Raw genomic sequence first — 26698 nt, forward strand, 5'->3', positions numbered from 1 at the left:
TTTGCCAAGGTATGGCGAGTGCCATACCTTGCCATACCAAATGGACACCCCTGACCTCTGCCATGGGTGGAGACAGAATAATAATAATAATAATAATAATAATAATAATAATAATAATAATAATAATAATAATAATAATAATAATAATAATAATAATAATAATAATAATAATAATAATAATAATAATAATAATAGCTTCATTTTATATAGCGCCTTTCAAAAGACCCAAGGTCGCTTTATATAGGGGGGGAAATAACAAAAGTAACAAACATAGTGGACAGACACAACATAACCAGAGGGTGGGAGCTGCCACACTGAAAGCTCTGTCCCCAGAGCAGTCTGGTTCGGGGGATGGAGAGATGACCAGTGTCCGTGGATCGCAGGGACCGTGACTGAGTGTAGGGGTGGAGGAGGTCAGTGAGGTACTGAGGTGGCAGAGCGTGGAGGGACTTGTAGGTGAGCAAGAGGGTTTTGTAGCACATGAGCACCACTAGCAGGAGGGGAACTCTCTGGCAGCTAACTAAGTTTTACTACACACTGCTCCACTCTGAGTGCATAGTAGTATAGACATATTAGTAGGTGGTAGTATAGGGATAGTAGCATAGTACATAGTAGATGGTAGTATAGACATAGTAGCAAAGTACATACTAGTAAAAGACAGTAAGAAGGTTATTACTATTATTTGAATTTTTCTAATTTAATTGAATGACAGCCAAGATGTCAAGTGAAGTACAACATAATGAACCTTCAAAATATTACAAATGTATTCCTAATTTCTTCATGTCAACTAAGTACGAGACCCATCCTGTTCTCCTGTTATTTCCTGGAGATGGTTCAGCATGAGATCTATGTTTTTCTTCTGTCTGTGGCAGCAGTGATGACATCATGGAGTAAATCCCCCACATCAACCCCTATCCTGACCTCAGGACGGTTACATTAAAAAACGTTAACCAATTACACCAATAAACTACATTCTCGAGACAACAGTGGTAGTTATAGTGTCATTTGTATCAAGTGTCTATGATTATGATTAGTAGATCAAATAGCCTGTTTTGTGTCTTCATGGAATTTCTCATCAAAACATATTACTTGGAAACATGCATACATACAGACATCTTTCTCAGCAAATTGTAGGATTTATTTGAAACACTTCAAATAAAAAATGTATTCCTCATTTACTGTACTGTACATGTACTGCATGTCTGCAATCTGTTAAATAACGTTTTTCATTCATTCATTCTCCTCCCGATGTGTTCGTTCAACTCGCGTCACTGCGACCAGCCGCTCTATCGTACAATACAGTACGGCTCAATACACACAATTGTTAAGGGGATGCAGACCAGAGAAAGACTTTTGTCTTGTTTACATCAGGTTCATTCATTCATTCATTCTCCTCCCGATGTGTTCGTTCAACTCGCGTCTCTGCGACCAGCCGCTCTATCGGAGATAGGATCACATTGTGTCATGTTTTGCTAGAGGGTCGTGTATATGTTTATTATTCCGAATAGATCTACACGGGCTTATAGCCTATAATACGTGACATTTGAAGCAGGCACCACTGCTGTTGTAATTGTCTGGTAATAGCTGTTTCGAGTGTTTATTATTACTGCCTTCCTATACCCAGTTAAATCTGTCTTCATATCTCACGCCCCAAAGGCGATAGCGAGGGGGGTGTACGCGTGTAGGTCAGTGGCCAATCAGAGCGCAAAACAGGAACCCGGAAACACAACTGGGTTGGTAAAAGCATACACGCGTCCAGGTGAGCCTCATCAGCTGATGACCCTCCCAGCTCTCGTGAAAACAACAAGGAAGCAAACAGGAAGTTCAGCAGGCTGAGTGGGAGGGCCGTCGCTCAGCGTGAGTTAGTGTGTGTGTGCGCGTGTGTGTTTGTGTGTGCCCTCCATATACTATTGTAACCTGAGACACAGCAGACCTCGTTGCCGTGACAACCAGTGCCCCGGGGACCAAAGTCCACTAATGGCGGGAAGAACTACGGAGAAGGTAAACACTTCATCTGTCTCTCGGTATGTCTTGTGTTTCTCCGTTTGTCTGTCTCTCTCTCTCCCTCTCTCTGTCTCTCTGTTTGTCTCTTTCTCTCTCTCTCTCTCTCTCTCTCTCTCTCCATCTGTCACTGTATCTGTTTGTCTCTCTTTCTCTCCATCCGTCTCTGTCTCTCTCTCCATCTGTCTCTGTCTCTCTCTCGCTCTCCGTCTGTCACTGTCTCTCTGTCTTTCTCTCTCTCTCTGTCTCTCCGTTTGTCTCTCTCTTTCTCCATCTGTCACTGTCTGTTTGTCTATCTCTCTCTGTATCTCTCACTCTGTCTCTCTCACTGTCTCTCTCTCCCTGTCTCTCTCTCTGTATCTCTCACTCTGTCTCTCTCACTGTCTCTCTCTCCCTGTCTCTCTCTCTCTGTATCTCTCACTCTCTCTCTCCCTGTCTCTCTCTTTCTGTATCTCTCACTCTGTCTCTCTCACTGTCTCTCTCTCTCCCTGTCTCTCTCTCTCTCTCTGTATCTCTCACTCTGTCTATCTGTGAGTGTCTCTCCCTCTCTCTGTCACTCTGTCTATCTGAGTGAGTTTGTCTCTCTCTCTGTATATCTGTGAGTGAGTCTCTCTCTCTCTCTCTCTCTCTCTCTCTCTCTCTCTCTAATTGTATGGCAGTCTGACACTGTTAGCCACTGAGCAGCTCCACCTGAGCAGTTGGGGGTTACGTGCTTTGCTCAAGGGCATTTCAGTGGTTGCTATTGAGGGAGGGGACTGGTATTTATATGTTTAGATGTTCCATTAGGACAGCGCTGCCTAGATGAGTAAAGTCACGGGTTGCTAGTTTAATACTTAAGCTTCAGAGGAGCAACAAGAGACCTGAGAGGTCAGAGGTTAGTGTGCTGCTAGTCAGTTTAACCCTTCACAAGCCAGTGTGGTGCCAATCTCATTCCAGGGTAAAAATCTGTTCGGCTGTCAGTTTATCGCGTTAATTAGATTAATTAATTACACAGCAAATTATCTCGTTATGAAAATTAACACACAATTAATTACAAAAAAATAAAATATTAATTTTTTTTTTATCTCATTCATTCCATAAGAACGTAGAATACACATTTATATATATATATTTTTAAATGGTCCATTTGCATGTTCTTGGTATCTGATTCTAGGGATCTCAGGGAATGTATTCCCAGTGTCAGAAATACTGTGTCTGTTACTAGGCTTGAGTAAATTGTAATGAACCAAATAAGAATATCAATTCAAAATATTTTTTTTTTTATCTTTGACTGTGCGTAACACCATGCTAAAATGTACCAGACCTGAAAAATCTAAGCAAATGAATAAAGGAAAGATGATTAAACAGAAGGTTTTGTAGATATAGTACTGAATTCTGCTATCTGGACACATGCAATTTGAAATATGATTATAGAATATAGAATATCAGGCCTAAAATGGCTATGCGATTAATTCGATTAATTAATTACAAATCCTGTAATTAATACGTTTTTTTGTATCGCCTGACAGCACTAGTTCCTACCCTTGAAAGAAATGTGATAAACTAACAATATATGTATAAAGTGAATGGTTACATTTCAACATGGTAACGTCAATCTGTCATCATCAGGGCCGCCTGGGAGAAATGCGAGGCCCTGTGCGAGATTTTACGGCTGTGGGTAGGGCGTTCCACATTGATGTGGCATAATTGCGAAGTCGTCTTTGCGGACCCCTAGGTTTTTGTAGTAGTCTATGATGTGTTCTACCCCAAAATGCCCTGAGTGGGAGGGTAGTTTATTTAACCAGTGTTGTGGCTATGTTTGTAAACAATATATTTAGGTATTTGGCCACATCCAGCTTGTCTGTAATGAGTGTTTTCTGTCTTTATGTTTGTATGGTTGTTGAGTAATTTCCAAAAGTTCACAGGGTTTGTTTTTGTTTTCCTCAGTTTTGTCATTGATGAAATGTTTTTTTGGTAGTAGCAGTAGTAGTAGTAGTAGTAGTAGTAGTAGTAGTAGTAGTAGTAGTAGTAGTAGTAGTAGTAGCAGCAGTAGTAGCAGTAGCAGTAGTAGTAGTAGTAGTAGTAGTATTAGTAGTAGTAGTAGTTGTAGTAGCCAGGGCCGCCGCTAGGGGTGTGCGAGCATTGCGGTCGCACAGGGCCTCGCGAGATATATATATATATTTAATAAAAATAAAAATAAATAGAATGTTAACAATCACTTTCCATCACAGACCTAAAATCTAGTTTTGCTTACATGCTTATATATTTCACATTAGACACGTGTGTAGAATAGTGTTCTGGGCTCTGCGGCTCTGCAGATATACTATTGGTTTCATTCAATGACCCGTTTACTTTTGTGCAAAGCATCGTGGGAGGACTAACACTAGGGGGAGCTGGTTGGCGTCGGTCTGGTAGTCGGTAGAGAGATGTGAAGAAGACCGGTATTATCCACGAGGGGAGGGGGTACAGGTACGTACGGGGTCTATTCGGCGCTATCCACGGGAGCGAGTGGATGTCTTGGCCAAGAGCATCCTACTTTTGAAAACCAATTGTGCAGCATCGGAGCAGAAGAAATAACGCAGCGTGCCGTAAGCTTATCAATACCAAGTATAGTGATTATGTTATGCCAATACGAAGAGGACGTTTGGCAGATGGACTGAAGATGAAAGTTGTTGCGTGTTAGAACGTTCAGTCAGGCTAGCCATGTCGGCTAGTAGCTTAGCTAAAGGCACGGACAGCTAACTAGCGTTAGCTAACCTAGCTAGCTAGCGTTAGCTACGTTATCGAGTGCTAACGTGTGGCAGATAAACTAGGAACAGACTCCCAAGTTCATCCCAACGGGGGGGACAATATCATGGGACTGGTGAACTTTGTCATCTCCACAGTCGTCTCCTTCCTCTTGGACCTGATTCTGCGTTAGGGTGAGTTTTTTAATGCAATCTATTCTGTTCCCGCCGTGGATCTCTCTCTCTCTCTCTCTCTCTTTCTCTCTCTCTCTCGTGCGCATGCGCTCTCTCTCTCGCGCTCTCTCTCTTGCTCTCTCGCTCTCTCTCTCTTGCTCTCTCTCTCTCTCTCTCTCTCTCGCGCGCTCTCTCGGTCTCTCTCACTCGGTGTGTTGCATCATGCAACAGGGTCTTCTCCGGTATCAATATTGAATGTGCAGTAATGCTATGCACTGTTCTGCTGCCTGGACATTACTGCTCAACATGATCACTCCAGCTTTACAAGTTGCTCCCTGGAAACATTTCACACTGTGCTCGTGCAGTTTGTGACGTGTGTACTAAGCTTATAGAGTTCGATTCAAATAAGGCAAAACTGCAAATCTGCATGTCGTGCTTGAAAGATTAACCTGGCTTTAAGCTTGTTTATCAGGTTCCAGGGGTGTTTTATGCATTTTCCCTGTTACTGCCAGGTGTACGACTGTACAGGTGCATTGCCACTAAGCCTCGGGCAGCGCTATTATTTAAGAATACGTTGACTGTATCATATGCCCAGCCTCGGGCAGCGCTATTATTTAAGAATACGTTGACTGTATGCCCAGCCTCGGGCAGTGCTATTATTTAAGAATACGCGGTTGACTGTATCATATGCCCAGCCTCGGGCAGCGCTATTATTTAAGAATACGTTGACTGCAAATGTTTTCTTTTTTAATTAATGAATAAAAAAAACTAAAAAAATGTGCGGTATTTTCCCTGTTCGAGTTCAGACAGATCCCCACTGGTAACGTGAGGCTAGATTGATGAAAAATGAATGGAAATCGATAGTAAAAAAAATAACTATTTAAAAACGAGATCTCTCGTCGGCTGGCACTCAACGGTTGGCATGAACTAACGAGAAATCTCATCGCTGGCACTCAAAGTGTTAACACTTTGATTGCCAGCATGGCGTGCACTATTTATCCTTGAATGCCACCACCCACTTCAATGATAGCGCTCTAAATGCATAATCTATGTCTTAAATTATGTGTCTAATCTGCTCGTCGCTTATCAATGACTTGTTTGCAGTCAACAAACATTGTCGAAACGGATTGTTTTTTAATCCGTTAATTTCCATTTGATAGCATTTTGAAAAGCCCTTGTTTTCTTGAAAGTTTCAGGAAAATATATAGATTCCGTGATAAACGGCATTTACTGGAATATTCTGGAATACACAAACGTTGTAATTTTTCGGCCTATTTGTGAATAGTTTTCAAATAAACGCTAGATTATCGATAGTATATGTGTACTTATGCACGCTAGAGAAGCGGGCTGAAAAATATATTCTCTCATTTCCTGATCAGCACACACACACACACACATGGGGCAAACGCTGATATCTCTGTGAAAGTAGATCCGATTACCCCAAGACTGGTAAAATAAATTGCTTACCTCAGATCCGATGTTCTTCAAAAAGATTATTCCAATTCCTGATCACCATTCCAAATATCGATCGCGTTTATTGATTCAGCGCTGGGTACTGTAAATATGTATTACACTTTGTTTTGCGGCTCAGCAATCACTTCGATCCTTCAGTTGGCTTGACGGAAAAGTAAAATGAGGAAACTGGACCCCCCCCCCCCATCAGTCTAATCCAATGGGGTGCAGTACCACAGGGAGAGACGATAGGGGGCGGTATTTTCCCAATGGAGCTCAGAGAGAGTCTGCAGCACTAGCGTGAGGCTCGATTGATGAAATATGAATTCTAATCGCTAATAAAAAAATATACGACAAACAAACGCTATATAGCGTTGCTGGCATTCAACTGGCGGCATGAACTAACGACAAAAAGCGTCCGTGGCACTCAAAGTGTTAAATAGTTTCAAAATATCAGTCATTTCTGAAAATAAGTTACAAAAGTTTAAAAAAAATGCTTTTTGGAAAATAGCTCTTTATTTGATTATCATAAAAAGTGTTTTCTATACAGAGATATCGACATCGGTAAATATTGGTATCGACCAGAACAGAAATATTAATATCGGTATCGGCCACAATTTTCACATCGGTGCATCACTAGTAGCAGTACAGTAGTAGCAGTAGTAGTAGCAGCAGTAGTAGTAGTAGTAGTCTAGTAATAGTAGTAGTAGTAGTAGTAGTAGTAGTAGTAGTAGTAGTAGTAGTAGTAGTAGTAGTAGTAGTAGTTATTAAAGGAGCTCCTGTCTTATACGGAGCTACTGAGCGGTTTTGATCCCGCAGCTAGACTGGTTGACGCGCCGTTATACTCCTGGTCTCATACCAAAACAGTCCTTGTCCCAATGACACAATGCAGGCAGCTTTACTTGGAAAATGATATTTATTTGCTTCACCGTGCAAACAGAATATCCTCGCTTTTGTTCCTTAAACTGATTAAATAATAATGAATACAATATCTAATTATCTACAAACATTTCGCCCTGTGGCGTGTTCGCGCGTGCGTGCGGTCAAAAACCATTGCCCTTTTCCGGGTCAAAACTCCTCCTCATACAGGTGTACCTGACTCTTAAATAAAAGAAGCGCCACCCCCTGTTCACATAAATCCACTGCACATTAAACCCATTTTGGCCGTTACACACCGGCCCCTAATTGTTAAGGCAGGCAGACATAACAATTCAAAAAATAAATAAACAAAACAAATAAGAGCCAAAACATGTCATGGATTAAGTGCATCTACATTTCATGAACCAAACACAGTTTGGTCACCGGCCTTACAATGGTGCTACTTTTAGTCTGCAATTTCACAGACGGCACCAGACCTTGTTTGTCTGGAAAGACCTCCAGAACCCCGCCAAGTGGCCAGGACCCACGAGGAGCTGAAGAGTCCATGATGACCACAATATCACCAGCTGCCAAACTCCTTTTCCTCTGGTTCCACTTTTGCCTCTCTTGAAGCAAGGGCAAGTACTCACATACCCATCTTTTCCAGAAAAGATCTGAAAGATACTGGACTTGCCGCCATCGTCTTCTTACATACTGGTCATGTGGATCGAAACACTCCAGGTGGCAAAGCTGGTTTACCCTTCAAGAGAAGAAGATGGTTCGGTGTAAGTGGCTCCAGGTCATTGGGATCATCCGAGAGTTTGGTTATTGGACGGTCATTCAAAATGGCCTCCACTTCACAGAACACTGTATGAAGCCCATCATCATCCAACCTCTGCTGACAGAACTGAGAACCATTCTCACCAGGTGGATCATCCGTTCCCAGACACCACCGTGATGTGAACCTGCCGGTGGATTAAAGCTCCAACGGATTCCAACTTGTGCCAGAACTCCATGAATCTTGTCTTGATTCAAAACGGCCAGAGCCTCCTTCAGTTCTCCTTCTGACCCAATGAAATTGGTACCATTATCGGACCGTAAGTGCGCCACTTGTCCTCTCCTGCTGATAAAACGCCTCAGAGCATTGATGCATGCGTCTGTGTCCAATGACACCGCGACCTCCAGATGGATGGCCCTGCTTGCCATACAGGTAAATATGACTCCGTACCTCTTACAGGTTGATCTTCCTTTCTTCACTTCGACTGGTCCAAAGTAATCTACCCCTGTGTTGGTAAAAGGTGGTAGGTCAGGAAGGATTCTGTCTGCTGGAAGATCTGCCATCTTTGGCTCCACTGCTCTGCCATTGTAGCGTTTGCAAAAGCTGCATTCAGCGATGATCTTCCTAACAGCTGCATGGGCGTTGGTGATCCAAAATCTCTTCCTCACTTTGGACAGTGTGTGAGTCCTTCCACCATGTCCCAGATTCTGGTGTACATGCTTGAGAATGAGCATTGAAACATGCTGGTCCTTGGAGAGAATGAGCGGATGTTTAGCTTCCTCTGGCATTGACCCTCTGCTCAGTCTTCCTCCAACTCTCAAGAGTCCATCTTCAAACACTGGATCCAGCCTATATATGGGACTGTGTCGACTCACTGCTGCCTTCCCAGATGTTAAAGCAGCAATCTCTTCACTGAATCTCAGTCGCTGACAGTAGCCAACGATGGCAACCTCTGCTCTCCGCAGATCCTCCAGCGTCAAAGTGCCGCTCATAGATGTTGCTGTGAGCCTTTGACTTGCAGCCTGCTTTCTCAGACGGCTCTGTTCCAACAACATGACCCTCAACTTGAGGAACCAGGCAACTGCAGTCTTCACCCTCTTCCAGTCTGAGAAGTAGCAAATTAGCTGGTAAGCAGGACTGGCCATGTCACCCACACTGATGGCGTTTACTGTTGCCTCCTTTTTGACCTCCTGGTCATTTGAATCCACTGAGACGTCCAACACAGTTTTGGGCCAACCCTCTTCTGGCTTCCAAAGAAATGCAGGACCTTCAAGCCACCTGCTGCCATTCAGGAAGTCCAAGACCCTCATTCCTCTTGACGCATCGTCAGCTGGATTGTCTTTGGAACAGACATGTCTCCACTGTGAGGGTTCAGACCTTTCTCTGATGGTCGAGACCCTATTGGCTACGAATGTGTGGAAACGCCTGTCCTCATTGTTAATATACTTCAACACTGAAGTGCTGTCAGTCCAAAATACCGACTCCTCCAACTGGAACTTCAGCTCTGCCTTCAACAGTGAGTCCACTCTGACAGCAAGGACAGCAGCCGTCAACTCCAGCCGAGGAATAGTTACAGCTTTCAGTGGTGTTACTCTGGCTTTGCCAAGCAGAAAGGTAACCTGGATGTGGTTTTCCTGACTCAACATCCGGACATACAATACAGTTCCATATCCACCTTCACTGGCATCGGCAAAGTGGTGTAGTTGGGCATGTCTGACCTTCCCAAAAGACACTGGTTTAATGCACCTATTCGCATGGAATGCAGCCAGCTGCTCCAATTCCTCCAACCACCTTTTCCATTGGCGTATGATGTCCCGTGGCAGGTCATCATCCCACCCACATCGTCTTCTGCAGAGTTCCTGCTGCATTATTTTTGCACGCAAAGTGACTGGTGCCAGGAAACCTAGAGGATCGTATACTGAGCTGGCAATGGACAGCATACCACGTCTGGTGAGAGACTGTTGTTTCAACTCGATCTTGAACCTGAAAGAGTCAGTCTCCACACACCATAGTAGGCCAAGAGCCCTTTCCATTGGAAGTTTGTCTCTGTCCAGATCCAACTCCTTTAGATCCTTGGCCCTTTGCTCTGCTACGATGGACTGTAAAACACCACGACTGTTGCTGATCCACTTCTCCAAGATGAAGCCCCCTTTGCAACACAGAACAATAAGATCCGTTATCATCTGGATAGCTTCTTCTTCAGTCGCTGAGCTCTTCAAACAGTCATCCACATAGAAATTCTGCTTGACAGATTGGGTGACTTCAGCTGAGAACTCAGCCTGATTATCATCAGCAGTTTTCCTCAGGGCATAGCTTGCGCAACTAGGGGATGATGCAGCGCCAAACAGGTGCACAGTCATCCTGTACTCCTCAATGTCCCTAGTGACATCTCCCTCTGGCCACCAGAGGAAGCGCAGAAAATCCCTGTCTTCCTCAGCGACCTTCACCTGGTGGAACATGGCTTGAATGTCACCCATGAATGCCACCGGTTCCTCTCTGAAGCGAGTTAGCACTCCAAGCAGTAAACTGGTAAGGTTAGGACCCTGCAGAAGTTCACTGTTCAGGGATGCTCCTTGGAATGTGGCTCCACAGTCAAACACCACACGGAGGTTTCCTTTCCTCGGATGGTAGACACCATGGTGTGGGATGTACCACACTTTTCCTTTTTCACCATGCAGTTGTTGCTGCGGTACTTTCTCTGCATAGTTCTTCCCAATAAGCTTGTTCATGTATGCTGCATACTCCTGGTGCAAGCTTTTGTTATTTAGGAACAGTTTCCTCAAACCTTGGATCCTTTGCCTAGCGACTCCCACATTGTTGGGCAGACAGACCTCCTTGTTCCTAAAAGGCAATTTCAAACAGTACCTCCCCTCCTGAAGCACTGCTGAACTTTCCACAATTTCCAGAAACCTTAAGTCTTCTCTGGACATTTCCTTCTCCTTCACAGCTACTTCATTGAAGTCGTGATTGTACTGATTGGCCAGCATTTCTTCTAGCCTGCACACTGAGATCCTGTTGACCATAGCAGAGGGAAACTCTGTCTCCACAACACCACTGTTTCCATTCAGTGGACCATTAACGACCCATCCCAGCACCGTCCTTATAGCATACGGGCCATTCCTGTGACTGTTGATGACCTCCCAAGGTTCCAATATCTTGGGAGCGTTGGTTCCAATCAACAGGTCGACATTTGCTTTTAGGCGTGGGATGTGTACGTTGGACAAATATGGCCATTCCGACAGTTCTTCAGGTGTCACCATGTTCTCAGCCGTGACTGGCATTTTCTTCTGTGTGAGAACTTCCGGAAGAACATAAAAGTCATCGCTGTCCAAACCAGCTATCTCCAACCCAGTCAAGGAGTAAGCTGGAACAACTGTCTCTTGCCCCATGGTGCTCAACAGGAAGTTGGTTCTTCTGCCTGTGATATTCAGCCTCTGCATTAGGCGTTCAGAGCAGAATGTGGCTGAGCTACCAGGGTCTAAGAAGGCGTAGGTTTGTATGATGGCATTTCCTTTTGCTGCTTTCACACGTACAGGGAGAATGGATAACACACACCGGTCCTTACTGGCCCCTGTATGTCCACATGTTTGCAGTGAAGTTGGTTGCTTATTGGATGGTTCCTTTAACTGTTCTGGAGAAGATGGTTGCCTTTTGATGTGAAGCAGGGTGGGGTGAGTTTGACCACAGACTTTGCATATCAAGCGCCTTTCGCAATCTCTGCTCATGTGACCAACACATAAGCATGCAAAGCAAACTCCCTTTTCCCTCAGAAAGTGTATTTTCTCCTTGTGCCTCTTTTCCTGAAGTTGTTTGCACTCCTCCAATGAGTGACTGCGAGCACAGAAAAGGCATCCAGCTCTCCTAGCATTCATTGTACTTGATGTTGGTGATGTCAGCTCCTTGGTTCTCTCAGCTATGTCCATGGTTGTTACCGTGGTGGCGACAATATTTCCTTTTACTCTGTTGGGTGGATATGATTTAAACCTGGTGAGAGATTTTGTGCCAACCACACCAGAATTTGGATCCTGTATGTCACCAAACAGAGGGTCAGAAAGAATACTGACGCGTCGCTCCACAAACTTGATCATATCATTGAAGTGAGCTCTTTCCTGGGTATTTTCCATGATGCCGTGAGCCGTACTCCTCCATTGCTCCCTCATCTTGAATGGCGATTTTGATATTATGGCCCTCATGTTGACAGGCATGTCCAACTCCTGCATGTACTGAAGCTCCTCCATTGCATTGCAGCAGCCACACAAGAATAAGGAGTAGGCTTGAAGTGCCTTGACATCCTCCGATTTTATTGTTTGCCATGCCAAGGCCTTTTGCATGTAGGCATTTCCTATTTTGTACTGATTTCCAAAGTGTTCTTTAAGAAGACCCTTTGCCACTGCGTAACCACGCTCAGGAGCCATATGCTGGCAGCTACGCACCAATTCTTGTGGCTGTCCTCTTGTGAACTGCTCCAGATAATACAAAGCATCAGCTTCTGTTGCCTTTTCCTCCACTCCTTGTTCAAATGCTTTGATGAATGTTCTATATTGGAGAGGGTCACCTTCAAAGGTTGGGATATTTCGTGGTGAGACCTGGAATGCTGCTGCTGCACCAGAGCAGCAGTTATCTCATTTTGCCTCTCCATGATGGTAAGCATGTTTGCAGGTTGGTTTGAATTGATTTGAACATTATCAGTTGTTCCCATTCTGCTTTCCTGTTCCTTGTGGTTGTGGTTATATTGGCGGTTAGTAGCAGTGCTATGCCATTGACCACGTTCCTTTGGTCTCACATCCACAGGCTTGTTTGGTGGTATTGACAATTGTGTCAATTTACTTCGTTGTGTTAATGTCCCAGGTTGATATTATCTTGCAACAGGATTTAAGACCTTGTGGTGTTCCCTTTCAAAATAGGAATTCATTGCATTTGAAGGTGCATGAGATGAATGTTTACTTTCAGAGGAGTGCAACACGGCCAACCTTGCAGTGGTTGCAGCCAATTCAGTGTCCACCTCCAGTTGTTCCTTTTTTCTTTTCAACTGCAGTTCCTGCTCCTTCAACTTTAGTTCCTGCTCCTTCAACTGTTGCTCCTGCTCCTCCAAAGCATGTTTTTCTTTTAGAGATTCAGCACGAGCGAGAAGTGCAGCTCTATCGGCTTCAGCTAAAATCCTGGCAGATGACCTGCTACTTGTTTTTGAATATTTGCTCACAATGTTTGACACACTGTCATTTGGAGCAATACCATCATCAATTAAATGCAAATCACCTTCAGTTGTTTTACCATCATTTTCATCATGTACATTCATTATACCTTCAATATTTGAAAACCCATAGTTTTGCATTTGAAATACACTCATTGATTGACAACATTTTTGCTTTAAACCAGGTGTCTTGTTCTTCTTTTTCATCATGTAACGTATAACCCAACATATTGTCATGTATGCATTTCGCCTCATAACACACCTGACTCAAATCTGTAAGAGCATTCTCTACTTTTTCCTTCTCATTATTTAACATGAAACCAAGAATTGCATCATTTATCTTGGCTGCCATGTTAAATTTACGTTTCCTGCTGGCTTCCAATTTGCCACAATGTTCTGCAACAGCCTTGGCAGTCATTTTAACGACACGTTTCCCAGTGACGTCACCGCTAGCAGCGGAGGGCACTGTGGTCTCCATGGGAACTTTTGACGCCGGTTTGCGCGTCTCCATGTTATTAGATAGTCTGAGTTAAAACGAGATGGCTGGCGAGTCGCGCAACAAAGTCAATACAAAAAGGTCCGTGTGTAAAAGTAAAAAAGTCAAGTGTTATTCCACTTCAGCAACCATGGATTTATGCTCAACCCCAAGTTATGTGCGCACACAATTTTTACATGGCCATGTATTTATATAGCGCTATAAACATACCTCCTTGCGTTGGGTACCATGCTGTCGCTCACGGACCAGTACTCGCGGTCCAGTACGGATCCTCAGCCAAACTTCGGGTCAGCCCCGGTGTGTTCCTCGTCCACGAACGGCTGCAGGCGGCTCCCCGATGCAGCAGCAAACAGTAGAATCCTCTTCCTCCACAAACGACAACAGCAGCTCCTCGTCTTCCTCCGGTGGAGATTCTCCGACGTCCCAAACGCAGCGAATCTTCCCCAGTCTCAAACGAGAGTCCTACTGGTGCGTGATTTTTGACTAATATTAAAGGAGCTCCCGTCTTATACAGAGCTACTGAGCAGTTTTGATCCCGCAGCTAGACTGGTTGACGCGCCATTATACTCCTGGTCTCATACCAAAACAGTCCTTGTCCCAATGACACAATGCAGGCAGCTTTACTTGGAAAATGATATTTATTTGCTTCACCGTGCAAACAGAATATCCTCGCTTTTGTTCCTTAAACTGATTAAATAATAATGAATACAATATCTAATTGCCTACAAACATTTCGCCCTGTGGCGTGTTTGTGCGTGCGTGCGGTCAAAAACCATTGCCCTTTTCCGGGTCAAAACTCCTCCTCATACAGGTGTACCTGACTCTTAAATAAAAGAAGCGCCACCCCCTGGTCACATAAATCCACTGCACATTAAACCCATTTTGGCCGTTACAGTAGTAGTAGTAGTAGTAATAGTAGCAGTAGCAGCAGTAGCAGTACTAGTAGTAGCAGTAGTAGTAGTAATAGTAGTAGTAGTAGTAGTAGTAGTAGTAGTGTTGTGAAGGGCCAGATTAACACTGAGAATCTACGGTTTATTGTTTATATAACTTGTATATTATTTATATATATAAGCTATATCCCTTTAAGCCTCCGTTTGAATCATAGCATTATTCGCTTTCCTCATTGGACGGCGCCCTTGGCATTGGCGGCGCCAGGCGGTCGCGTCCCTCAGACAAGTTCAAAGACGAGTCTGGACAAGTTCGGACATGCCCTTGGCAGCGCATTGATTCCGGACAAGAGATTCGGTTGCGCCCTAGAAAGCACTCTAAGTATAGTTAAGTTCCTTCTGAAGGTGAAAGTCAAGTGAAACGTCTCTTTCCCTTTCATCAGTCAGTGTTTATTCTAATCAAACGCTCCCTTAACTGATGTCAGGGTGTGTTTGGTTTGTGATGGGGGCCCTCCCTCAGGCAGCCGGGGCCGGGGGGGTTTGCCCCAGGTATGAATGGAGAAAGAGCCTGTTTGACTGCAGGGTCTTTGATACCTCCAGCAGGAAAGACTAATGTGGAACGTTAAAAGCACTCCTGACCTGGGACCTGTGGACTTTCAGAAAGAGTTTACAGCCTCCAGCCAAGCCATGTGGGCGGCTGAGGTCGAAGTCGTCATCAGGCATGCGTTGTTCATGGGACGGGGTAGCACGGTGTGCAAGCTCACTCGCTATTTGCATATCAATAGCGCCGGTCGTCAGGTGTGTTAAATACGTTCTCAGACACATTCACACCTAACTTGTTGTGAAGACGTGTTACATTCCATTCGTAGAGGCAATTAGGCACTGTCTTTAGTCTGTGCCCAAGCGAGGGGACATTAAATGCGCATTCGCGGGAGCGCGCGCACGCGCCGGGAGCGCGCGTGCACGTGGGTGCGTGTCACCCCAGATGATTTCAATAACGCACCACTGGTCGTCATCTAGTATTATCTAAATCTAAAGTATGGGACTTGATCATACTTAGAACTGCCGAAATCATGTTCAAAGCTTCACACAACTCTCTTCCAACCCCCATCCAATAACGGTTCACTGAGAGGGTAGGAACCAGGAATTATAATCTCAGAGGGAAACAGAAACGTCAGCAACCGGGTAACCGGGTGCAAGAACCTCTAAAATCTTCTTTTTTTTAATCAACTTTTTTCTTCTCCTATTTTTCTGTATTTCTCCTCCCGTCCCAATTTAGTCGCTCATGCCAATTCCCCCATCCCCTTCCTGGTCGTTGCGCGCATTTTCCCCCCACTTGCCGGTCTAGGGAGCCCTGAAGTCTATCAGACGCTTCCTCCGATACATATAGGAGACAGCCAGCAGCCTCTTTTCACCTGCCAGCGAGGACTCTCATTGGGTGAAGTGTAACGCGTGGGAGGATCACACTACCTTCCCCAGTTCCCTCCCTCGCTGTGCAGGCGCCCCGACCAACGTGTAGGAGTCGCTGTTTACAACGACCAGGACCCACGCCGCCGGCTTTCCACCCGCTGACACTGCCAATTGTGTCTGTATGGACGACCGACCAAGCCGGAGGCACCACGGCATGAACCAGTGAAACTCCTCGATGTCAGGTGAAAAGAAGCGGCTGGCGATTCCACATGTATCAGAGGAGGCACGTGGTGGTCTACACCCCCTCCCCAGACCAACAGTAGAGCAGCGCAATGTGTTAAATATCTGAAATCTAGCCAACTAATATGACCTCAGTACACTGTGTGTGTGTGTGTGTGTGTGTGTGTGTGTGTGTGTGTGTGTGTGTGTGTGTGTGTGTGTGTGTGTGTGTGTGTGTGTGTGTGTGTGTCAGATGGGGCCGTGGTTGTGCTTGCTGCTGACCTTCATAACTCCAGTCACAGCTAAAGTAGAGGTAAGTCCTGATTCATTAACTATTAATAATAATTCACAGTTACATTTAGCTGACGCTTTAATCCAAAGCGACTTACAAATTGTCAGCAGGACATGGCAGCTATAATAATAATAATCATCGTTAGGGTTTGCCCCCTAGTTGACCAAACGTTAGTCGATGAGAAGAGTTTTAGTCGACCAAGCTGTCATTGGTCGGTTGGTCGCCGGGGAAACAAACTCCACTCAGGAGCTGCTCCTTGTCAAAATGAGGTCACACCTAGTATGGGCCGTGTATGAAACCATGTGATTGGCAAGCGACGTTTGCTCCAAACCCCGCCCCCATCGTTTTCATTGGCTGAGGGCGAGGATTGGTTTTTCTGCTTTTACAGGTTGTCAAACCCTGATTGGCTGTGGAGCTAACGTTAGCTTGTTGCCCCTGGTAGCTATAGCTGATAACTATAATTGCAGAGGGGTCAGACAGACAGACAGACAGACAGACAGACAGACAGACAGACAGACAGACAGACAGACAGACAGACAGACAGACAGACAGACAGACAGACAGACAGACAGACACACACAGACACACAGACACACACACACACACACACACACACACACACACACACACAAATACATGTATATGTAGCAGTCTGGAAAATATGGTATATTATTCAGAACTGCTGACTGTGTTTATATCCCTTTTTGTACACAAAGACATTCTAACTAGTGTCATTGATTCACACGAGCAATGACACAAACGTCCCCTTCCGAAGAGCATTGGAATACGGATTATAAATGACAGTATGGATTCTTATTCTACAATGCGTCTCCCCTTGTGACTGGCAGGCGGGACCTGCAGGGGGCAGTAGCAGGCAGAGAGTGGCGGCGAGAGCTGGGAGATGATAAAGAGAGGAGTCGAGCGGAAGTCGCGCTCTCTTCGGTAATGAACTTGACAGCGAGTAGTCACAGCGAACGGGGCTCTGGATAGCCCGTTGCTGATGTTATGCCAGGGAGCCCCGTAAGAGGACAACGGGTGATAACGAGTACTGGCTAGTGGACACGATAGCCTAGCAGTACCGGCGATATTATATGAACAATGAGTGCAGAGACATGCACTAGCCATCGGGTTATAGCAGTTACAGTATGCGGTATAGGTAACGTGCGGTTAAATAATTATCTCAGTCTTTAAGCACCGGGTTACAGTAGTTACAGTGAGCGGTATAGAGCGTGCGCCCCAGGACAAACGTGGGCCAACAACCAGTCTGCTCCGGCCTACTTCGACCAGACCTGCGACCGGCTGCCTGCGTTCAGCCTGCCCCGGAGAGCTTCACTCAGATCTGCACCAGGCTGCCTGCGGCCGACTGGAGTCCCGCCCATCCCACGGGGGCCGCCATCACTCAGTGCACGCTCTCAGCCGGCGCTGCCTCTCTGCCTAGCTCCGCCTGCTGCCATCCTCGCGAGAGCGCCAGCCGCCATCTTGCATCCCAGACAACAGTGGAGTGGCGAGGCGGCCATTTCGGATGAGTACAAATGAGCCTTGATGCTCCCGGTTTCATATACAGTACACAGTGTGGTGCAGCCCGCGGGCGAAAGTAACGTTGCTACTACCAGTTCATAGGGGCGCCCCAAACTATAAATGCTGGAATTAAGATAGGACTTATAGGTATTTTGTGAGCTCACCCTTTTATTTTATTCCTTTTCTTTGAGTGTTATAAGGCGTGTATTTGATAACTATTTCCCGTTCAGTGGACCCCTTTATTCTCTCCCCTATGCTCCCCCTTCCTTCCCCATATTCTCCACCGGAGACAGTATGAGAGTAATTCCTTAGAGAAGGTAAATACTGTGCTCCGCCCAGACGTGTGCAGCGTTTAGTCTGGGTCCCTGAGAGCACTTGGTGCCTGGGTGTAATATAATAAGTGATACATGCCATTGATTCATGCCAGTGTGATTATTGTATGGAGACCTGTGGTGCAATAATCACCAAACGTAGCATTGTTGTAATTAGGCCGAGCGACAATACACTCCTCCAGCTGACGGGAGCATTGTGTGCGTGTCTTTTATTACTTCTAACCCTAATCTTAACCCCTTCCTATTCTACCTTTCATTTCCATTGTAAGGTTTCTGGTATCACTAAGGGAGGGTACTGCTTGCGGGGGGAACCCAGTTATTTCTTTACCATACGGTCATTAGGTGTGGGAGGGCAAAAGAGACAATCGTGGGGGGGTGAGGGTGTGTTGGGGAGTACTGCTGACCGCTCCAGAGAGAGGGAGGAAGACCAGAGTACCGGACCAGGTTTGTAAACCCTGGGCCTCATACATCCCCACTGCCGGCCTCCAGTTGACGCTCTGGACCCCAAAGACGGAGGTGCAGCTGGCCAGAGTGCTACTGTGTCTCGCTACCTATTGACCGCACCCCACAGTTCCCACAAAGCAGGGATAATCCACCCTGCTACATTTGGCGTCACGAACAGGATCAACATCCTAATCCACTCCCTCGTAAGTGACGACCAAGAGACCCACGATGTCTGAGGAGATGGCGGCGGTGTTGGAGACGCTGCAGAAGCAGTGCCAGACGGCACTGCTACAGCAGCAAGCCGCAGCCATGAAAGAGTTGACTGACCAAGCCCTCCACACTCGGGCGGCCCTACAGGAGCTACGAGAGGGCCGGGACGCCGTCACCGAGATACAGAAAAGGGAGGCTCACGCCGCGCAGGAAAGGGCGGCGGAGTTAGAGGAACTGCAGGAGGAGTGTCGGGCGAAGACGACACTACTGGCGCAGCAAGCCGAAGTGATGAATGAGATGACCGAACTGGCCCTTCAAGAAAAGCGTTACACCCAGGTGGCCCTAAAAGAGCAACGAGACGGCCAGGATGCCGCCGCCGAGGTAAAGGAGGAGGAGGCCGAAACCATGGAGGAATTGACCGCGCAGGTGAAGGCCCTGACGAACAGAACCCACACACACGCCGGCCTCCTGGACCGACAGGCGCTGGTCCTGGAAAAGACCCAAGCCGGTCTCGACCGGGACAGCCGCGAACCCCGCACCGGCCCCTCCACCGTGTACGTCCAACGGGACCGCAAGTGCAGCGAGTTCGGAGGGGGGAAAGAGAGAGGAGAGCCGCTGGTGGAAGACTGGATCCGAGACATGAAAGTGCATTTTCGGAGCAGCAGAGTGCCCGGTGACGAACAGGCGGAGTTCGTACAACAGCATCTAAAAGGCGAGGCTAAACGGACAGTGCGCTTCGTGCTAGAAGGGACCGCCCCGGAGCCGGACGCCGTGTTCCGGGTGCTGCAGGAGACATACGGAGACAAGACCTCGGTCAGTGCCCGCCTGAGAGAGTTTCTCGACCGCCGACAAAGAGATGGCGAGACCGTGAGGGAGTTTGCGTACGATCTACAAGAGCAGATGCGTCGCATACAGGGCCGAGAACCCCAACGAGTCGCGGATCCTGCCGCCCGGCTGCAGGAGCAGTTTGAGGGAGGCCTGAAGGATGGGATGCTGCGACGGGAGATGAGGAAGTCCATAAAAGAGAACGGGGAGCGGACGTTTCTTGAATTGATGCTGGCGGCGATAGACTGGTCGGAAGAGGAGATGGTCCTGCCCCCCACTAGGGGTGGCGCCCAGGCCCTGGTCCACGCCGCAGCCGCAGGAGGACGAGAGGCCCCGATGAGCGGAGACGCAATACAGGAAGCGTTTAAGCAGCTCTTCGCAGGGCAAGAGCGGCTGGGCGCATGTCAGGAGCAACTCTTCCAGGTCGTCCAACAGACGCGGGACGCGACCCAGAGAGGCGGCCCCGGACGGCGACGCAGAGACGACGCGGCCTCCGCTAAGCGGGAACCGCCCCGCCGGGACGAAGAGGGCAGGTTGATTTGCTATGCCTGCAATCAGCCGGGCCACATCAGCAGGGATTGCCCCTGTCACGCCAGCGAGCCCCACCCAGCCCCTGGCCCCAACCCCGAAGTTCCGGGCTCGTCAGGGTACCGACCCGGACCCCGAAGGGCAGTCAACGGCGTCGTAACCGGAGTCGCCGACTCGGCCGCAGGGGGCACTGAGACGCAAGACATGCAAGGGGAATGTCTCACCTTAGACGTCCAGATTGACGGGGTCGAGACCCGCTGCCTCTTCGACACCGGCGCCGAAGTCACCACCATGACTGAAAGCCACTTCCGCAGACACTTCCCGCGGTCGAGGTTGACCCCCTTCAACTGGATCACTCTCTTCGCCGCCAACGGGTTGGAGATCCCAGTGGTGGGGTGTCTCTACGCCGAAGTGAAGTGCCTAGATATGACATTTCCGGGGAAATGCATATTCATACTAAAAGACGATTCAGGCCGAGTGGCCACAGGAGACGCCATCCCGGGACTTATAGGCATGAACGTGCTCGGCGGGGTAGATGGCCTGTTCAAGGGGATCAAGGGGATGCGGCCGGCGAGCCGAAGACGTGTCGAGGCTGGGAGCGTCGCAATCCGCCGTGTGGTCGCCGCCATGGCCCAGGAAGCCCGAGAGTGTATCGCCCCGGGAAGGATGGGGTACGTCAAAGTGGCCGGCAGGGAGCCAGTGGTCATTCCCCCGCACAGCGAAGTGGTGGTCTCAGGGCGTTGTGAGACGACAGCGGGGATGCGGCGTCCCGTGATGATAGAGCACACGCCGAGTGCCAACCTGCCTCCCGGACTATTGGTGGCGAACGTGGTGGCATACGCCCGACAGGGAAGAGTGCCTGTGCGGGTGTTGAACCCGACCAACGTCGAGATGGTGCTCCGACCCCGGGCCAGGTTGGCGGAGATCCACTGCCCCCGTCAGGTACGGCCTAAGGAGAGAGTGACCGTGGAGGAAGTAGACGGAGGCGTCCGAGTGATGGCGATTGAGACTCGGGACCGCCCGCCAGAGGCGGAGCCGGACGGGAAGACCCGCGGGCTCGCCGTGGCCGTACAGGCGAACCTGCAGGATCTCACACCGGCCCAAGTGAGCCGGCTGAATCAAGTATTGGAGAAACACAAGGCGGTGTTCTCCGTTGATGACGGGGACTATGGTTACACTACCACGGTCACTCACTACGTCCCCACCGGCAATCCCTGCGAGACGCCCCTGAGGAGGCCGCGAGCGCCGAGTCAGAGGTGGAGTCGACCCCCTCAGGAGAGGATGGGGAAGGCGGCAGAGACGGAGTCGAAGAGGAGGCCGTGGGCGGTCCACCGATGGCCCCGGAGGGCGAGGCCGTGGTCCATGACCCGCCGACGGACACTGAAGAATCCGACACAGAGTCGGAGGCGGGGGAGGTGGAACCCCCCAGAGTGGAGCCCGCTCGGCCTCAGAGGAGCACCAGAGGTCGGCTACCCGTTCGGTATCGTCAGGACTATGTGCTCAAGAGCGTGTTTGTTGAACAGTGTGTCCAACTCATGAAGGAGTGTGTGAGACTGTTAGCATAATGTGTGATTGTCAATCGATGTGTGGAACTGTTGGTCTCAGGACCGTTTTCATGCATGCGTGTGTTTTGTTGTTAACTTGCAGAGGACTTAGCAAGTTCAAAGTGGGGGGAAATGTAGCAGTCTGGAAAATATGGTATATTATTCAGAACTGCTGACTGTGTTTATATCCCTTTTTGTACACAAAGACATTCTAACTAGTGTCATTGATTCACACGAGCAATGACACAAACGTCCCCTTCCGAAGAGCATTGGAATACGGATTATAAATGACAGTATGGATTCTTATTCTACAATGCGTCTCCCCTTGTGACTGGCAGGCGGGACCTGCAGGGGGCAGTAGCAGGCAGAGAGTGGCGGCGAGAGCTGGGAGATGATAAAGAGAGGAGTCGAGCGGAAGTCGCGCTCTCTTCGGTAATGAACTTGACAGCGAGTAGTCACAGCGAACGGGGCTCTGGATAGCCCGTTGCTGATGTTATGCCAGGGAGCCCCGTAAGAGGACAACGGGTGATAACGAGTACTGGCTAGTGGACACGATAGCCTAGCAGTACCGGCGATATTATATGAACAATGAGTGCAGAGACATGCACTAGCCATCGGGTTATAGCAGTTACAGTATGCGGTATAGGTAACGTGCGGTTAAATAATTATCTCAGTCTTTAAGCACCGGGTTACAGTAGTTACAGTGAGCGGTATAGAGCGTGCGCCCCAGGACAAACGTGGGCCAACAACCAGTCTGCTCCGGCCTACTTCGACCAGACCTGCGACCGGCTGCCTGCGTTCAGCCTGCCCCGGAGAGCTTCACTCAGATCTGCACCAGGCTGCCTGCGACCGACTGGAGTCCCGCCCATCCCACGGGGGCCGCCATCACTCAGTGCACACTCTCAGCCGGCGCTGCCTCTCTGCCTAGCTCCGCCTGCTGCCATCCTCGTGAGAGCGCCAGCCGCCATCTTGCATCCCGGACAACAGTGGAGTGGCGAGGCGGCCATTTCGGATGAGTACAAATGAGCCTTGATGCTCCCGGTTTCATATACAGTACACAGTGTGGTGCAGCCCGCGGGCGAAAGTAACGTTGCTACTACCAGTTCATAGGGGCGCCCCAAACTATAAATGCCGGCATTAAGATAGGACTTATAGGTATTTTGTGAGCTCACCCTTTTATTTTATTCCTTTTCTTTGAGTGTTATAAGGCGTGTATTTGATAACTATTTCCCATTCAGTGGACCCCTTTATTCTCTCCCCTATGCTCCCCCTTCCTTCCCCATATTCTCCACCGGAGACAGTATGAGAGTAATTCCTTAGAGAAGGTAAATACTGTGCTCCGCCCAGACATGGGCAGCGTTTAGTCTGGGTCCCTGAGAGCACTTGGTGCCTGGGTGTAATATAATAAGTGATACATGCCATTGATTCATGCCAGTGTGATTATTGTATGGAGACCTGTGGTGCAATAATCACCAAACGTAGCATTGTTGTAATTAGGCCGAGCGACAATACACTCCTCCAGCTGACGGGAGCATTGTGTGCGTGTCTTTTATTACTTCTAACCCTAATCTTAACCCCTTCCTATTCTACTTTTCATTTCCATTGTAAGGTTTCTGGTATCACTAAGGGAGGGTACTGCTTGCGGGGGGAACCCAGTTATTTCTTTACCATACGGTCATTAGGTGTGGGAGGGCAAAAGAGACAATCGTGGGGGGGTGAGGGTGTGTTGGGGAGTACTGCTGACCGCTCCAGAGAGAGGGAGGAAGACCAGAGTACCGGACCAGGTTTGTAAACCCTGGGCCTCATACATCCCCACTGCCGGCCTCCAGTTGACGCTCTGGACCCCAAAGACGGAGGTGCAGCTGGCCAGAGTGCTACTGTGTCTCGCTACCTATTGACCGCACCCCACAGTTCCCACGAAGCAGGGATAATCCACCCTGCTACATATACACACACACACACACACACACACACACACACACACACACACACACACACACACACACACACACACACACACACACACACACACACACACACACACACACACACACACACACACACACACACACACACACACACACACACACAACCAAACGCATAATCCCTCCCTTTGCTTGGTGGAGATACTGAAGTCCAGTGTGTGTGTGTGTGTGTGTGTGTATACATGTCTTTGTGTGTGTGTGTGTATGTATACATGTCTTTGTGTGTGTGTGTGTGTGTGTGTGTGTGTGTGTATGTTATGTATACATGTCTTTGTGTGTGTGTGTGTGTGTGTATACATGTGTGTGTGTGTGTGTGTGTGTGTGTGTGTGTGTGTGTGTATGTTATGTATACATGTCTTTGTGTGTGTGTGTGTGTCTGTGTGTGTGTGTGTGTGTGTGTGTGTGTGTGTGTGTGTGTGTATGTATACATGTATTTGTGTGTGTGTGTGTGTGTGTGTGTGTGTGGATGTGTGTGTGTGTGTGTGTGTGTGTGTGTGTGTGTGTGTGTGTGTGTGTGTGTGTGTGTGTGTGTGTGTGTGTGTGTGTGTGTGTGTGTGTGTGTGTGTGTGTGTGTGTGTGTGTGTGTGTGTATTGTGTGTGTTGTAGGCAGGTGTGATAGAGCGCCTCCTGCTGGCCGCTCAGCAGCGGCCCTGGCTGTGGGGGGTTTACGTATTCACTGTAGGATTACCCATGATCCTCTTCATCAGCCTGATGTGGCCTGACAAGGTGAGCGCATTTTGAGTTTCTAAAATAAAGTGTATATTTAAAGTATATACTCAAAGTATATTTTTACTATATTATTAAGTGTGTTAAAAGTATATTTCTACCCATTTATAATGTATTTTTGGTACTTCTTATGTGCTTTCATGTACTAATTCTAATATGATAGTCATTAATATGCAATATGAGTAATAAAAAGCGTCATTTCAATATATTTAAGCATCTTAACCCTTTCACAGTGCCACATGACAAAGAGTTAACCCTTTCACTACCACACTACAGAAGGTTAACCCTTTACTATCACACTACAGATGGTTAACCGTCTGTAGTGTGATAGTAAAGGGTTAACCTTCTGTAGTGTGGTAGTGAAAGGGTTAAGTGCAACTTAACGTACGACTTAAGTTTAAATTTAACACACATTTTGTATACTTTCTGAATACAAAGTATACTTTTTAGGAAATATACTTTTTTATTTTCATTTTACTTGGGTTAGTCTTAACATTGAATGTGTGTTAGGTTTAGTCTTAAAGGGGTAGTTTGAACAGTTTAGTTTAGTTTTACATTAAACACATTGGGCGCCATGGGTTATAAGTCGTGTAGCTCCGTCATACTGGAATCCACTTCCATATCAGTACTAGCACTGAATAAATGTTCACATGCACCTTTACACACCCATCCGCCTGGCCACACCCCCATCCGCTCCTCTACAACATAAGCAGGGGTGTGGCCATACTAACAGCTCCTTCCTTGTTTTCACCACGGCGAGTGTCTGTATACACCACTTTGAGATTAGTGAAATGTTGAAGAGGAGCTACGATGAAGGAGCTGCGTTGACATTATATTTTTATTTTCTCTCTCACTATTTTCAAGGAAATACAGCGATAATGTCTTCGCCACCGGGGTGTCTAGAAGATGATGATCATCCTGACCTCCACCGGCATTTTCGTATTAGGAGCTCGCGTCGCTGGCCTAATCCCCACCGGCATTCCTCCAGCTCTGCAGTTGGACAGGTATTACCTCCGCTCTGCAGTTGGACTTTGCTTGAGAGGCGTTCGGCTGTGTGAGGGCTAGCTGCCTCTCCGGGTGGGTGATGGTTTTGATATGCGAGCGCCAGTTGTGTTGCTATGGGGGGAATGGCTACACGACTTACGAAAGCCAGCTCCAGGCTGGTACCCTTTTTTGCTGCCTCTTAGCGGCGTGGAGAGGGTTCTGGTTTGACGCCCACGCTACATGAGCTCCTCATCGGGAGCTCTATTGCCTGGGACCGTATCCGAATCTGCGGTTCAATCCCCCGGATCTCTGGACAAACGGATACTCTCTGTCACCGTGCGAGGCCCCGCCTTTCAAGATGAAAGTTACCCAGCGCGAGGAGGGAGGTGGGTTTGGTGTTTCGTTATAGGAATGTCTCCACGCTCAAGTCGGCTGCAGCCCATGAGGGAATTGTGCCGGCACCGCTGTGTCTGATAATCACCGTTCTGAAGACTGTGTTGACTTCTTTTCCTCTTCTCTCTTCGGATGAGGAGAGGGACAGACAGCGGCTGTCTGAAGTGTTGGCCTATATTATGTTCTCACGTTGTGCAGTTTCGGTGGTAGCCATTTAGCTTGCGTTCTAGTTGGGTTGAGCTACCTGTTAGCCAGTTAGCTGTTAGCTACGACGCTAGCTCTGTACTCTCGCTCGGCTGGGAACGTTAGCCTGATGCTACCAGTTAGCCTGGAGTTAGCTGTTAGCTTGTGCTACACCGTTGAACATTAGCCGTGAGAATAGCAGGCCATAGCACTCTGACTACGACGTCATCTTTGACAGAAGATGTAGTCGGCCCCTGCACCATGATCGGCTGTTGGAGGGGGGGGGGGGGGGGGCATTTAGCCGGAGCCAAGCTCCGGCCTTAGCTTCTTTTGCCCCGCCAGCGAAGGCCTTCGTCAACGGAGACCAGCCTGTTGCGGTCCTCTCAGCCTGCGTTCATTGGTGCAGGTAAGGGTCCATTGGACACTTCCCCCCTCTTCCTTCCTTCCCCTTTCCGAATGTTTTGTAATAATGATGTTTTTTCCAAAACGTATGTTGCTACATTGTTACATTGTTACATGTGTAAGCTCTTGTACCAGGGCCCTTAAAGGGGCCCTCTCTCTTG

General features: G+C 47.9%; 1 long non-coding RNA gene across 1 annotated transcript in view; it reads left to right on the top strand.

Annotated features, from left to right (window-relative positions):
- Window positions 1-1882: 1882 nt before the first annotated feature.
- LOC311242365 overlaps window positions 1883-26698 on the top strand; it is a 37800-nt gene continuing 12984 nt past the window's right edge. The window contains exons 1-3 of the long non-coding RNA XR_014620614.1: window positions 1883-2001; window positions 16425-16484; window positions 24456-24575. This is a non-coding gene — a long non-coding RNA (uncharacterized lncRNA). The remainder of the gene's footprint in view (window positions 2002-16424; window positions 16485-24455; window positions 24576-26698) is intronic.

This window comes from Notolepis coatsorum (genome assembly GCF_963971535.1).
Source record: "Notolepis coatsorum genome assembly, chromosome: 16".
Taxonomy (NCBI): domain Eukaryota; kingdom Metazoa; phylum Chordata; class Actinopteri; order Aulopiformes; family Paralepididae; genus Notolepis; species Notolepis coatsorum.